Source organism: Anabrus simplex, chromosome 1 (assembly GCF_040414725.1).
Source record: "Anabrus simplex isolate iqAnaSimp1 chromosome 1, ASM4041472v1, whole genome shotgun sequence".
Lineage (NCBI taxonomy): Eukaryota > Metazoa > Arthropoda > Insecta > Orthoptera > Tettigoniidae > Anabrus > Anabrus simplex.
Window position 1 is genome coordinate 265,444,787 of NC_090265.1, and position 13,227 is coordinate 265,458,013.

At 41.7% G+C, this 13,227-nt stretch overlaps 4 non-coding genes across 4 annotated transcripts; all 4 read right to left on the bottom strand.

Annotated features, from left to right (window-relative positions):
* Positions 1–2,920: 2,920 nt before the first annotated feature.
* On the bottom strand, positions 2,921–2,993 carry TRNAR-UCU (transfer RNA arginine (anticodon UCU)). The gene has a single exon. It is a non-coding gene; the product is annotated as a tRNA-Arg (tRNA).
* A 2,669-nt stretch (positions 2,994–5,662) lies between these two features.
* TRNAR-UCU (transfer RNA arginine (anticodon UCU)) lies at positions 5,663–5,735 on the bottom strand. The gene has a single exon. It is a non-coding gene; the product is annotated as a tRNA-Arg (tRNA).
* A 1,886-nt stretch (positions 5,736–7,621) lies between these two features.
* Positions 7,622–7,694, bottom strand: TRNAR-UCU (transfer RNA arginine (anticodon UCU)). Its single transcript has one exon. It is a non-coding gene; the product is annotated as a tRNA-Arg (tRNA).
* Positions 7,695–9,474: 1,780 nt separating this feature from the next.
* Positions 9,475–9,547, bottom strand: TRNAR-UCU (transfer RNA arginine (anticodon UCU)). The gene has a single exon. It is a non-coding gene; the product is annotated as a tRNA-Arg (tRNA).
* Positions 9,548–13,227: the final 3,680 nt, after the last annotated feature.

Consider the following 13,227-nt stretch of genomic DNA (forward strand, 5'->3'; position numbering starts at 1 on the left):
GTGGTAGCGAGTCCGACTCGGAAACCGGCAGATACTCCTTGTATCACTTCCCACTCCTCCCTGCTATCTCTTTCTTCTTCTTAGAAATAACAGCATGACGGAGGCCATGTAGATTGAGTCGATGGTCACGCGGGGGGAGCGGGCTTTGGGGGCCCCGCGAAAAAAAAATAGAAATATCTTATCTACATATTAATGAAAAACGTCTTACAAAGAAAGTGAATAACTAAACATTCAAATACATAAAATTCCAACAGCACTGTTAAAATTGCAAGCAGTCTGAATTATGCATGAAACCTTCGGTTTTCATATCCGTATCATTGCCAGCTGGACTATACGGCCTATACGAAAGCGGCTCGATGATTATGCTTTTTGTTTAAAGGGACCTAACATACAAGCCATCGACCCCTAGAAAACGGTATCGTTAGAGTAGACAAGACCTGTGTCAAATATTCCAACGTTATTTTTCTAGCAAAAGGCTAAATATATCATCGCGATAGTTTGGGGTTAATGACTTGTCCTCAGAAACGACCCGAACCCGAATAAATGTGATGTTCTCCCTGTAAGTGCATGATACTGTCGATTATTAAGTACCAAGCCATATGTATGAAATAACAAAAAAGCCGATTCCTCACTTTACATTGAGCTGTAAGACCACCCCACAGCGTGTATTGCGGTGCTGTCGTACGCTTTATTTTACCCAGATCCGTTCATGGATTTGCCTTGAACTCAATAATCTCGTTCTCTGTACTCTGCCAGTCAAGTTACTTGTCTGTCAAAATTAATCGTACCTTGTAGGAATCGAACGCACGCCTTTTGGATTAGAATTCCAACGCGCTATCCTCTGCGCTAAAGGGACATCGGAACTCGCCAATATGTAGCAAGAGAAGTGTAGGTTAAACGATAAAAGCAAACTTGAAGAACAATACCCCGATAAGAACGACTGATTGTGAGTATATTTAAACACTTACCAAATCCTGTGAGTTGGAATGACAGGGAATATTATATTTTTCTAGTCAAATTCGTTCATCTCATGACATTGTTTGTTTCTTTCTTAATCTGTTTACCTTCCAGGGTCGGTTTTTCCATCGGACTCTATGAGGGACCCCATCTCTATTGCACAAGGGCAGTGTCCTGGAGTGTGAGACTTTGGGTCAGGGGATACAACCGGGAGAAGGACCAGTACCTCGCCCAGACGGACTCACCTGCTATGAGGAACAGGGGCCTTGTAAGGGTATGAAAAGTTTGGGAAGGATACACAAGGATGAGGGAAGGAAGCGGCCGCAGCCTTAGGTACCATCCCGGCATTTGTCAGGAGAACAAATTGAGAACAATTTCGATGTTGACTGGGGAGGGAATCGAACCAGCCTCGACTCAGTTGACATCCCAAGGCTGAGAGGACACAGTTCCAGGCCTCATACCACTTCTCAAATTTGGTAGCAGAGCCGGGAATCGAATCGTAGCCTCCGGGTGTGGCAGGTAATCACTACACCACAGAGGAGGACATTATGATAATAATAATAATAATAATAATAATAATAATAATAATAATAATAATAATAATAATAATAATTATAATAATATTATATTATATTATATTATATTATATTATTATATTATATTATTATTATTATTATTATTATTATTATTATCATTATTATTATTATCATTATTATTATTATATATTATTATTATTATTACTATTATTATTATTATTATTATTATTATTATTATTATTATTATTATTATTATTAATCACCGTTTTGGTGTAGTGGTTAGTGTGATTAGCTGCCACACCCTAGAGGCTGGCTTCGTTTCCGGGCTCTGCCAAGAAATCTGAAAAGTTGTACGAGGGCTGGAACAGGGGCTCCTCAGCCTCGGGAGGTCAACTGTCAAGAGGGTCTCCGATCCCTTCTCAATCATCCTCGAAGTGAGTTTCCGTGGTTACCCACTTCTCCTCCAAGCAAATCCCGGGATGATTCCTAACTTAAGGGCACGACTGCTTCCTTCCCTACCGGGCGAGTTGGCAGTGCGGTTAAGGGCGCGCAGTTGTGAGGTTGCATCCGTGAGATAGTGGGTTCGAATCACACTGTCGGCAGCCCTGAAGATAGTTTCCCTTGGTTTCCCATTTTCACACCAGGAAAATGCTGGGGCTGTGTCTTATTGAAAGCAACGACCGCTTCCTTTCCTCTCCTAGCCCTTTCCTATCCCATCGTCACCATAAAACCTATCTGTGTCGGTGCGACGAAAGGCAGTTCCAAAAAGAAAGAAGCTTCCTTCCCTCTTCCTTGTCTATCCATTCTATTCTTCGCATCACCCATAAGGTCTTGTTCAGCATAGCAGGACACTGCCCTGAGGGTGTAGCGGTGTGGTCCCTCGCTGAGTCCGGGGAAACCCGACCCTGGAGTGTATACGGATAAAATAATAATAAAAGTATTACAGGAACCGTCTAAGCGGTGTACTGGTTACTGTGATTAGATGCCAGACCCCGCTCTCCATTCATTTGTAGGACTATACAAACTAACATACCATTTGAGTTAAAGCTTCCAGTCTATTGAACTTCATGTACATTACGTGCAAGTTGCTGATATATCGAATAACGTGGTGTCACTTTTGAGTCTCTTCAAGCAGTTACGATCGTATTCAAAACATCGACAACATACAGTATATATACGTCAAACAAGGACTCCGTCAAAACAGAATGAAGGACGTCATTTTGCGATTTCTCCTTTTTTCATAAGCAAAGTGCCTACACAATTCACGGACATTTCAAATTATTTGCAATTGTTCCATATTCGAGTGAGGAATTCCAACGTGGCCGTTTAAAATAGTAAACTTGGATCACGTGGAAGCGGAACGAGTTTACATGGCTTTACTCTTACACTATAGAAGGTATTTATGTGCTCTTCTTGCTTAAAATTACCGTCCCTTTTGGGGATCGAACCCACGACCTTTGGATTAGAAGTCCAACGCGCTTTCCTCTGCGCCAAAGGGACTACGCTGACTGTGTTCTGTAATCAGTGTAGTGAGGACCCTGATTCTTTTGGTAATTTTTGAACTTTTTTGTTGTTGCTATAATAATGCTTTATTTCGCAACGACACAGATATGTCTTATGGTGACGATGTGAAAGGAAAGGCCTACGAATGGGAAGGAAGCGGCCCTGGTCTTAATTAAGGTACAGACACAGCACTTGCCTGGTGTGAAAATGGGAAACCACGGAAAACCATCTCCAGGTCTGCCGACAGTGGGGTTCATACCCACTGTCACCCGATTACTGGTACTGGATACTGACCGCACTTAAGCGAATGCAGCTACCGATCTCGGTATTAACGAAAATAATATCCATGAAGTGATGAAGGTTTATACGCGGGTTGACCTAAGCGGACCGTGTTCAAATCCCGGCTCTACCACGAAATTTGAAAAGTATTTCGTGGGTTGCAACGGGATCCACTCAACCTCGTGGGGTGAACAGAGTAGAGGTGGGTTCGAGTCACACCTCAACCATCCTGGAAGTGGTCTTACGTGGTTTCCCACTTCTCCAGGCAAATGCCGGGATGGTACTTAAGGCCACCGCCGCTTCCTTCCCTATTCCTTGCCTGTCCCTTCCAACCTTCCCATCCTCCGCAAGGCTTTGACGCCTGCCCTGCGAGATCTTAAATTGGAAGTGTATCTATTGTTGCCATCTACAAAAAAGCACGTACAATAGTGATCCGCATAAGAGACACAATCCTGTCCACGGATATACGAGGATAATCATACCAAGAATAACAACAACAATAAAATAGTAATAATAATAATAATAATAATAATAATAATAATAATAATAATAATATATGAATCTAATATCTTACATTTAAGAGGAATGTATAATGTCTGTCCTGATACCTGGTCTCTGATGAATTCGCTATTTCGAACTAAATGTACCATACCTCAAGTGACTGCACTTTTAACTTATCATGTGTACGTTTAGAATACAGTATAATTTTGATCATTAACTGCAGATAAAGCAGTCTCCTTGGCGCAGAAGGAAGCGCGTTGGATTTCTAATCCAAAGCTCGTAGTTTCGGTCCATAGAAGAGACCGTAATTTGTATGTCCGCTTCTGTGTCTTAGTGGGTTGGTGTGATTAGCTGCTACCCGGGAGGCCTGCCTTCGATTTTCAGCTCTGCCAAGAACTTTGAAAAGCGGTAGGAGGAATGGAACCGGATCAAGTTAGCCTCGGGAGATGAGCTGAGTTCGATTCTCTCCACAGCGATCCTCGAAGTGATTTTCCGTGGTTTCCCACTTTTCATCGAGACAAGTGCCGGGATGGTAAATAATGTGAAATGTTTAATGAGTTCACCCCTATTTAGGTAGAACGCTGGACATGAGAGAAGGCAAACAGCCGGCACTCCAATGACAACCTGTATATACATATGTTATTAATAACCTTAATTTTAGATCTGCAGGGACAAGTGTGTTCCAACAACACCGCATAGAGGGACTTCGACAGGCGGAAGAAGATAGCCTCTTGCATGCAAGGCTTGGCTCTAATTCCCCTTCTGGCACCAGGGACTGCTGGCTGCTGGACAATGGGACGAACCTGTGGCCCAAAGCTCAGACGCCAGCAGACCCGAGCCGACACGGCAGTGACAGGAAGGACTGATCACCATAATAACATAAAATGGCAAGGAAATGATTATGATTGCATGACACTTATTCCTAACTAACACAACCTCGGGTCTTTTTCCAGCCCACAACCTTGCATGTGCTATCAAAAGACGTCAGGTTTTACATTTAGGCTCATTCTTCTTTCTGCCTATGTGGTTTTTCCCTGACCCTTCAATACCACACATCAACACCACCTTACCTAACACAAACTCTTGCCGTGGTAGCGAGTCTGACTCGGAAACCGGCAGATACTCCTTGTATCACTTCCCACTCCTCCCTGCTATCTCTTTCTTCTTGTTAGAAATAACAGCATGACGGAGGCCATGTATATTGAGTCGATGGTCACGCGGGGGGAGCGGGCTTTGGGGGCCCCGCGAAAAAAAAATAGAAATATCTTACCTACATATTAATGAAAAACGTTTTACAAAGAAAGTGAATAACTAAACATTCAAATACATAAAATTCCAAACAGCACTGTTAAAATTGCAAGCAGTCTGAATTATGCATGAAACCTTCGGTTTTCATATCCGTATCATTGCCAGCTGGACTATACGGCCTATACGAAAGCGGCTCGATGATTATGCTTTTTGTTTAAAGGGACCTAACATACAAGCCATCGACCCCTAGAAAACGGTATCGTTAGAGTAGGCAAGACCTGTGTCAAATATTCCAACGTTATTTTTCTAGCAAAAGGCTAAATATATCATCGCGATAGTTTGGCAAGGTTATAATGGGAGTAATGACTTGTCCTCACAAACGACCCGAACCCGAATAAATCTGATGTTCTCCCTGTAAGTGCATGATACTGTCGATTATTAAATACCAACCCATATGTATGAAATAACAGAAAGACTGATTCCTCACTTTACATTGAGCTGTAATATCAGCCCACAGGGTGCGTTGCGGTGCTGTCGTACGCTTTATTTTACCCAGAGCCGCTGATGGTTTTGCCATGAACTCAATTATCTCGTTCTCTGTACTCTGCCAGTCAAGTTACTTGTCTGTCAAAATTACTCGTCCCTTGTGGGAATCGAACCCACGACCTTTGGATTAGAAGTCCAACGCGCTATCCTCTGCGCTAAAGGGACAACGGAATCTGCCAATATGTAGCAAGAGAAGTGTAGGTTAAACGATAAAAGCAAACTTGAAGAACAATACCCCGATAAGAACGACTGATTGTGAGTAGAATTAAACACTTACCACCTCATGTGAGTTGGAATGACAGGGAATATTTTATTTCTCTAGTTAAATTCCTTCATCTCATGACATTGTTTTCTTCCTTTCTTAATCTGTTTACCTACAAGGGTCAGTTATTCCATCGGACTCAATGAGGGACCCCATCTCTATTGCTCCAGGACAGTGTCCTAGAGTGTGAGAGTTTGGGTCAGGGGATACAACCGGGAGAAGGACCAGTACCTCGCCCACACGGACTCACCTGCTATGAGGAACAGGGGCCTTGTAAGGGTATGAAAAGTTTGGGAAGGATACACAAGGATGAGGGTTAGGAAGCGGCGCAGCCTTAGGTACCATCCCGGCATTTGTCAAGAGAACAAATTGAGAACCATTTCGATGTTGACTGGGGAGGGAATCGAACCAGCCTCGACTAAGTTGACATACCGAGGCTGAGAGGACACAGTTCCAGGCCTCATACCACTTTTCAAATTTGGTAGCAGAGCCGGGAATCGAATCGTGGCCTCCGGGTGTGGCAGCTAATCACTACACCACAGAGGACATTATTGTTATTATTATTATTATTATTAATATTATCATTATTATTATTATTATTACTATTATTAATATTATTAATCACCGTTTCGGTGTATTGGTTAGTGTGATTAGCTGCCACCCCCTAGAGGCTGGCTTCGTTTCCCGGCTCTGCCAAGAAATCTGAAAAGTGGTACGAGGGCTGGAACAGGGGCTCCTCAGCCTCGGGAGGTCAACTGACAAGAGGGTCTCCGATCCCTTCTCAATCATCCTCGAAGTGAGTTTCCGTGGTTACCCACTTCTCCTCCAAGCAAATCCCGGGATGATTCCTAACTTAATGGCACGATTGCTTCCTTCCCTACCGGGCGAGTTGGCAGTGCGGTTAAGGGCGCGCAGTTGTGAGCTTGCATCCGGGAGAAAGTGGGTTCGAATCACACTGTCGGCAGCCCTGATGATAGTTTCCCTTGGTTTCCCATTTTCACACCAGGCAAATGCTGGGGCTGTGTCTTATTGAAAGCAACGACCGCTTCCTTTCCACTCCTAGCCCTTTCCTATCTCATCGTCACCATAAAACCTATCTGTGTCGGTGCGACGAAAGGCAAGTTCCAAAAGGAAAAAAGCTTCCTTCCCTCTTCCTTGTCTATCCATTCCATTCTTCCCATCCCCCATAAGGTCTTGTTCAGCATAGCAGGACACTGGCCCTGAGGGGTTAGAGGTGTGATCCCTCGCTGAGTCCGGGGAAACCCGACCCTGGAGTGTATACGGATAAAATAATAATAAAAGTATTACAGGAACCGTCTAAGCGGTGTACTGGTTACTGTGATTAGATGCCAGACCCCGCTCTCCATTCATTAGTAGGACTATACAAACTAACATACCATTTGAGTTAAAGCTTCCAGTCTATTGAACTTCATGTACATTATGTGCAAGTTGCTGATATATCGAATAACGTAGTGTCATTTTTGAGTCTCTCCAGCAGTTACGATAGTATTCAAAACATCGGCAACATACAGTATATATACGTCAAACAAAGACTGTGTCAAAACAGAATGAAGGACGTCATTTTGCGATTTCTCCTTTTTTCATAATCCAAGTGCCTACACAAGTCACGGACATTTCAAATTATTTGCAATTGTTCCATATTCGAGTGAGGTATTCTAACGTGGCCGTTTAAAATTGTAAACCTGGATCACGTGGAAGCGGAACGAGTTTCCATGACTTTACTCTTACACTATAGAAGTCATTTATAGCTCTTCTTGCTTAAAATTACCGTCCCTTGTGGGGATCGAACCCACGACCTTTGGATGAGAAGTCCAACGCGCTTTCCTCTGCGCCAAAGGGACTACGCTCACGATGTTCTGTAATCAGTGTAGCAAGGACCCTGTTTCTTTTTGTAATTTTCGAACGTTTTTTTTTGTTGCTATAATAATGCTTTATTTCGCACCGACACAGATATGTCTTATGGCGACGATGTGAGAGGAAAGGTCTAGGAATGGGAACGCAGCGGCCGTGGTCTTAATTAAGGTACAAACCCAGCACTTGCCTGGTGTGAAGATGGGAAACCACGGAAAACCATCTCCAGGTCTGCCGATACTGGGGTTCGAACCCACTATCTCCCGAATACTGGATACTGACCGCACTTAAGCGAATGCAGCTATCGAGCTCGGTATTTTCGAAAATAATACCCACGAGGTGAAGAAGGATTACACGCGGGTTGTATCTAAGCGGCCCTGTTTCAAATCCCGGCCCTACAACGAAATTTGAAAAGTGGTTCGTGGGTTGGAATGGGATTCCCTCAGCCTCGTGGGGTCAACTGAGTAGAGGTGGGTTCGAGTCACACGTCAGCCATCCTGGAAGTGGTTATCCGTGGATTCCCACTTCTCCTCCAGGCAAATGCCGGGATGGTACTTAAGGCAACCCCCGCTTCCTTCCCTATTCCTTGCATGTCTCTTCCAAACTTCCAATCCCCCTACAAGGCCCCTCTCCAGTATAGCAAGTGAGCCGCCTTTGCACTGTACTAGTCCTCCTTCCCACTTTTAACCCCCCGAACCAAAGCCCCGCGCTCCAGGACACTCCACTTAAGACGGTAGAAGTTGGTTCCCTCGCTGAGTTCGAGGGAAAATCCGACCTCGGAGGGTATAGGAAACTAAAGAGGAAGGTAGAAATATATTATCTACATATTAATGAAAAACGTTTTAAAAGGAAAGTGAATAACTAAACATTCAAATACATAAAAATCCAAACAACACTGGATAGAATTGCAAGCGGTCTGAATTATGCATGAAACCTTCTGTTTTCATATCCGTATCGTTGCCAGGAGCCTCCGTGGCTCAGACGGCAGCGCGTCGGCCTCTCACCGCTGGATACCGTGGTTCAAATTCCGGTCACTCCATGTGAGATTTGTGCTGGTCAAAGCGGAGGTGGGACAGGCTTTTCACCGGGTACTCCGGTTTTCCCTGTCATCTTTCATTCCGGCAACACTCTCCATTATCATTTCATAGCATCTATCACTCATTAACATAAATCACTTTGGGTAGTGGCGACCCCATCGTAATAACAGCCTATATCTGATTCATTCATTACATCCCTGACCCGGTCAAAACTGGAAAACACGTTGTAAGTTTTCATTTTTTCATCGTTGCCAACTGGACTATACGGCCTATACGAAAACGGCTCGATGATTATGCTTTTGGTTTAAAGGGACCTAACATACAAGTCATCAACGCCAAGAAAACGGTATCGTTATAGTAGACAAGACCTGTATCAAATATTATAACGTTATTTTTCTAGCAAATGGCTAAATACATGGTCGCGATAGTTTGGCAAGGTTATATTGGGGGTAATGACTTGTCCTCAGAAATGACCCGAACCCGAATAAATGTGATGTTCTCCCTGTAAGTGCATGATACTGTCGATTATTAAGTACCAAGCCATATGTATGAAATAAAATAGCAAAAAGGCCGATTTCTCACTTTACATTGAGCTGTAAGATCAGCCCCCAGCTTGTATTGCGGTGCTGTCGTATGCTTTATTTTACCCCGATCCGTTTATGGATTTGCCTTGAACTCAATAATCTCGTTCTCTGTACTCTGCCAGTCAAGTTACTTGTCTGTCAAAATTACTCGTCCCTTGTGGGAATCGAACCCACGACCTTTGGATTAGAAGTCCAACGCGCTCTCCTCTGCGCTAAAGGGACAACGGACTTCGCCAGCATGTAGCAAGAGAAGTCTAGGTCAAACGATAAAAGCAAACTTGAAGAACAATACCCCGATAAGAACAACTGATTGTGAGTAGATTTAAAAACTTACCAAATCCTGTGAGTTGGAATGACAGGGAATATTTTATTTCTCTAGTCAAATTCGTTCCTCTCATGACATTGTTTTCTTCCTTTCTTAATCTGTTTACCTTCAAGGGTCGGATTTTCCCTCGGACTCACGAGGGAGCGGTACGAAGTCGGACGGCGAATTTCGATTTGATTTTTACATATTCGTATAGGTCTTTTTAAGCTGAAACAGGTAGTGGAAGTCTAATTTTTCGCTGGTCGTTTTTAAGGGGCCATTTGGTAGCTCAAAGTTGGCGGTGCGCGCAATGAATTGTACAGTACATGCCGGCACACGTCAGCGCTCACAGCCAGCGGCTGTCTTGCCTCGCCTTCCCTCTCCACTCCTTCGGTTCTCCTCTCTCCCCCACCACATAGGGCTGCCTACAGTTATGTACAGGGGATTGCGGGTGAAGACTGACATTTTATTTACAAAGATGAATTCATTATGGAATTTATATGGAATTTATTTTATATATTAATGATTTGCCCACTAGAATTAGGTTTTCTCAGTGTTTATTATATGCTGATGATGTCAAACTCTATAAAGAGATAAAAAATGTTGATGATATGTTGAAATTACAATATGATTTGGATTACTTATACGCATGGAGTATTGAAAACTGTTTGCAACTTAATATAAATAAATGCTGTTTCCTTCAGATTTCAAAAAAGAAAAATACATTGAATTATAAATATAAAATTAATAATGAAGAACTCAAAGTTTTCCACTCTGTTAATGACTTAGGGGTAATTGTTACAAGAAATTTATCTTTCAAGGAGCATATTAATACAATGGTTAATGATTCCTATAAGAAATTGGGTTTTATAATTAGAAATTCAAGAGATTTTTCTAACACGTATGCACTCACCTTATTATTCAATAGTATTGTCCGATCAAAACTTGAGTATTCATGTATAATTTGGTCTCCATGTTATAAATCTTACCAAAATCAAATTGAAAGAGTGCAGAAACGCTTTTTAAGATATATTTATTATAAAAAATATAAGATATTCCCCTTTAGAAATTATGTTTCATATGAATTTTTGTTGAATGAATTTAAATATGTATCGCTAGCCAGTAGGCGTGTAATAGCCCAACAAATTTATCTCTATAAGATGGTTAATGCATTAATTGACGATAATAGTTCGCTTCACGAGTTATGTTTTAATGTTAGAAAAGGAAATTTAAGATTTCGGCAATTGTTTATTACTCCAGTCTCCAAAACTGTATTTTTTAAGAACTCTCCGTTTATCAATATGTGTGAAACATGCAATAACTTAGTTAATAAGTATCATATAGATCTTGACTTTGCTTATGAATATGACACATATGTAAATATATTAAAAGAATTTTTCTCGTCGAAGTGATTTGTTTATATGTATAATATTTACATGATTTTGTTACAATTTTTTGTTTGATTTATTAACAGGCTTCTGTATACGATATATTGTTTCATCCATTTCATACAGAGCATTATCATCTCATGTACATAGCGTTTTCACATTTTCTTTTTGGTATTTCTATGTTATTTGTTCAAATAATTTGTATAAGCCACCTATAATTGGAGCGTGTCTCTGTTGGTGGCACATGTATTAAATAAATAAATAAATCAATAAAATAAACAAACAATAAAAATTGTTTACAAATCACTACTTAACATACAAATAATACATAATCAAATATTATCTGCATCATCATGACATTCAAAGTGTTCAAGAAATGACTTTATTCTAACACAGTCTGGCATTGGTCCATTGTTCATGGCTGATAGTGAAAATCTAACACAAAATGTGAATAACAAAACACAAGACAACAATGTGCGCACCTTATAAACGAAAAATTGGTACAACCATTTCCAGCACACTTTGTATCAGTCAAATCATGAAAATTCATTTGCGAGACAGTATGAAATTGTGGTATATTGTCATTAATGGAATAACCACCTGCTTTCCAAGCATATTTCAGCATTGGTACAAAACAATCAGCTTGTAATTGGTTATGCGCTAGTATTTGACAAGTTATAATGAAAGGTCTGTTTTTGGGTTTTAATTTTGACTGGCCGTATAAATTCCTTACCCAGCAAATGTTGTCCATTCGACGGACTAAACATTTTATTTGGCGGAAGAGTCCCAGATCACACGGCTGGCAAAGATACGTACCGGTACGGTGGTTCCTTTCGGTATGTATTCAATTTGTACATGTCTGTTCGTCAGGGATTCAAGTTGTGCATTTTTGCCCTGGCCATTGAATGAATCTATGAGAAGAAGATTTCTTCCGTCTTCCTGTAATTGCGGATGGAAAACGTTTTGAAACCAGTCACGTACATGCCCTTTCCCCATTTTCCCGGAAGATGAATAATCAATTACGACATATTTCAGGCATCCATGTAGGCTTTGATACTTTCTTGTACTCTAGGTCGATCAAGAACAAATGTCCCATTTCTCCGGCTTTAGAAATGTGATATTGCACTGTGTGGATGTGCGTAAAACTATTTCGGCAAACAAGCGTAACAAGAACGTCTTTAACACCACGAAAATCATAACTTCTCTGTGTTGCCATTTCGTACTCAAATCGGGACTGTTCCGAATTCCAGATATTGGCATCCGGGATCTCTTTCTTTTCTTGCAATTCATTAATGAATGTTAGAAACTTTTTAGCCACTTTGTGTCATACGGGGTACTTCTTCGTCTGTTTTAAACGTTGTTCTGACTAGTTTGGTTACTTTTCGGAACCGAATTTTCAAATCGCTTTGGAGAGAGTGTTTGGGGCAATAGAACTCTCTACCCTCACCAATCCAACGCTCAATGTCCGATTTTGTGACATATAAATAACGCATCCTTGCCTTGGTGAACTCTTCTTTCACATAAGCTCGAACCATCGCACATTTCCTAATTTCTCCATTGTGTTCAACGTGGTTGACGATTCCATAAATTTGTCGCCGAGTTTTCTTATACTTCCGTACGACGTACATAGATCCTTGTTCCTTTATTTTTTGATACATGTCCAACAATGAATCGGAATCATAATCTTCCACTGACTTACAGGGTCTTCCTCGGCCATCACAGGACTTGTCATCTTCGTCAAACTTATCTCCGTGTTTGCGTTTCTTCGGTGTTGTTGTCCCATTCTCAACGCCATCTTCGTCTTCTGAATCAACGAAAACGGCTTCTTCCCCCTGAATAAAATCACATTTTTCCTCCAAAATTGCATCAAACATTGTCTTTATTTGTATATACATGGTTTTCTCTCTATCAGAAAGCTCTGTAGCTTCCTGAAAATTAACACCGTAGGCATTAACAAGAGCTGCAATAATGTTGCAAGCGGCCATAACAACGTGCCAATGCGATCTCCTGTATGTAGAATAGCCATCAGTCATGGAGAACTTGACCGAATAGAATAGGACTCGCCGTCTCATATACACAACTGTTGGCAGCCGTATGTGGTGGTGGTGTCGTGTACCGACCTCCCACGGACTCGAACCGGCGGACTGCCAGGTGGAAGGCAGCCGGGATTCGCAGCCGAGTCTAGAGCTCAAGGTGTCAGAGGAGATTAA